Source organism: Centruroides sculpturatus, unplaced genomic scaffold (genome assembly GCF_000671375.1).
Source record: "Centruroides sculpturatus isolate CEXI.00-Female unplaced genomic scaffold, Cexi_2.0 scaffold1857, whole genome shotgun sequence".
Classification (NCBI taxonomy): Eukaryota; Metazoa; Arthropoda; class Arachnida; order Scorpiones; family Buthidae; genus Centruroides; species Centruroides sculpturatus.
The window spans coordinates 44020-47108 of NW_019386025.1; positions in this window are offsets into that span (position 1 = coordinate 44020).

The following is a 3089-nucleotide window of genomic DNA, read 5'->3' on the forward strand; positions in this document are numbered from 1 at the left end:
TATTTACCTCAAATGGGCGAATCTTTGGATCTAACGGAGACATCTCAATTAATAATGATAATAACAAGAATGGTTTTCGATGACTACTCTACTCCGTGAAAGAAGAAATACTGTGCCTTTTGCCGATGAAGGAAAGAACGAGAGGTGAATATAGGTGAGACCGGGACAAGATCGGCATGTTAAGCTTTACTTAAATTTTGTGTAATAAATACTGCTGTAAACTGAAAAAAAACCTTTGCATATTGTTTATTGGAATGTTACCTTACTATAGAACTGGTTAAAATCAGTTTTAAAATAAAAATAATTAAAATAATTACAACTTTACAAGAAGAGAGAAATTGACGAAGTTGCCCCGGGTATAGGGGCAAGATCGGCAACTTCTCTCTTTTTGTAAAGTTGTAATTATTTTAATTATTTTTATTAAAGTTGCCCCTGGTATAGGGGCAACAGTAATGGGGCAAGATAGGCACGTATATAAAATTATGTTATTAACAATGTATAAGTTGGAATTCACTATTAAAACAAAGAAATACAAATCCAACACCCATTTAATATTATTACAACGAAATGCAAGTTCAAAGACATATATACATGAATAACAAATGCAAACATGTTTTCATTTATCATCTGTTTGATTTTTATCCTTTGCTTCTAATGTGGCTTTATGTTGCCGATCTTACCCCGCTAGTCATGATTTCGAAACATTAAGTACAACCCTGAGAACAGAATGCCAAGCCACGATCTGGCCACGTGAATAAGTTGAAGTTACATCCTTCTAACAGGAAAAGTAACTTTCGTTATCATGGAATTATAACAAAACCTGCCAATTCAATATAAATGGAAAAAAAATATTATATGGAATTGAACGAAAATGAAAATTTGCTTGATAATTCAACTACGCTTGTTGGAGAACAATAAAAACACTACACTCAACAAGCCACCAATAAAACTCAACTGCCTAACCTATAACCAAAGTCTCCTTTTAATTTGTTTTTAAAAAAAGGCGCTTGACAAACTTGCCCCGCATGCCGAAGTTGCCCCGGTCTCCCCTATTTATCAAGTTTTTAAAAAATTATGTTTTGCAACCACAACTTTCCTTACATAAATTATCTTCAATTACAACTGACGGAGCTTCAGCGATGATCGACAAAAATAGAGAATTTATAACTTTATGTAGAAAAGATGAATCACTTCTAAATTTGTTTGCATACCATTGCAGAACACATCAGCAAGTTCTGCGTACTAAAGTTTTTTTCATTTAGCCACGTTTCGGACTTCATAACAAAAATTATAAATTTTATAGAGCTGCTCCGTTACAGCACAGACTTTTAAAAAGTTATTGGAAGATGACGATGCCGAGTTCTCAGATTTAAATAACTTACAGAAAAGTGAGGTGGCTTAGCAAAGGAAACATATTCGACCGGTTTCTTAATCTGATTACTGAATAAAAGAATTTTTTGAGCAAAAAGGGGAAATTTATAACGAACTCGAAGATCTTAATTGGCTAGGTATCTTGGCTTTTTAAGCTGATACTTGTCAGAAATTAAATTAGGTAAATCTTCAACTACAAGGTAAATATAAAGATTTAGTTGATATGGTAAGTTCTATAAAATTATTTTTTAGATCGACTTACTTAAGTGAAGCCACATTTTCTTCAATGCAATTTATCAAAAATACGTTTAAATGACTTCTTACAGATGAAAATTTGAATGACAGTTTAAGAGTCGCGGTATCAAATTACTCTTCTGATTTTGAAAAATTACGTCAATAAATACAGTCTCAACTTTCTCATTAACGAATAATAATTTTTTCACGTATTATGTAATAAATGTCGTACAGTAAAATTGTTATTACAAATTATTATTATTATTTTAACCTATAAAATAAAATAAAAAATAATCAAAATTAAAAATGACAAAAATTAAACGAAAAAAATCTTAAGAAGATATAATTAAGAATTAAAAATAACTTTAACAATAAACACATATGATGCCATTACATATAGTTGCGCCCGCAACGTTCGTAAAATTTTTTAATTGCGCCCCTGCTTCCATATAAATTTGTCACCGCTGCAGTATATTATAACGAACACGAAAACGAAAACCATATAAAGAGTTTTGTTATTTCGGCCATCCAAGTATTGCCGTTTATGCCAATACTCGGATGGTAGGAAATGGCAGAAATTTAATGGTCAAGTAAACGGGAACTGAAAATATATCTTAAATTTTTCAGATGTCATAATATTTTCTAATGTTAACTATAAGAAATAGTACCATTCACAGCCGAATATACAATGGTGATCTGTCAACGAATTAAATTTCGGAAAAAACATACCAAATCTTTCAACTTGACATTCTCGTAAAACCACTTAAATCATATTTAGTGCTCACTGGTAACCTCAAAATATGTAATTTTCCTATTCTATTGTAACCGTACCGCTGGTCCGATACAACAAACGGTCTTTTGCGGTCCTCCCGCAACATTCCCTTCTCTCTATCGAACCAAAAGTAGTAACATATAATAATAACATAAATTACACGGTGTCATGTTTCATCTTTGCTCCCGTTCAAGTTTATTGTCGTAAACTTGAGCCAATGTTTGTTATTTCTTCTACTGTAGTTTAGACTTTTATTTCAACACAAATCCCTTTGGTTACACAAGGTGGAGAGACAGGCCTTACGTGATCTCATACCTCACTTTTTACCAAAGAAACTTCATTATTTTTGAAAGTTTTATTTTTAATATATTTAACGCGCCACAGAAAATATGGATGCTGGACTCGATTTAATTACTCTTTTATTTTAGACGCTAATTGTGAGATCCACCAGGACGTAGGACTTAATCTACGCCACTTACGGGCACTAGTCAATAAGACCAGTTCTCTACCTTTGATAGGAGAGCGTAAACAAAGATGATCTGAACCGCGAAGTTCAGACGTTCGTCAGGATTCCTTGACACCAGTTAATCAAACTTATTATACGCGGATTAACACGCGGTTTCGATCTGATTCGGAATAAATTGAGGAGACATTCTCATAAAATAAAACAAGAGTAAATTTAATAAATCTCAAACAAACGAATACAAAAATT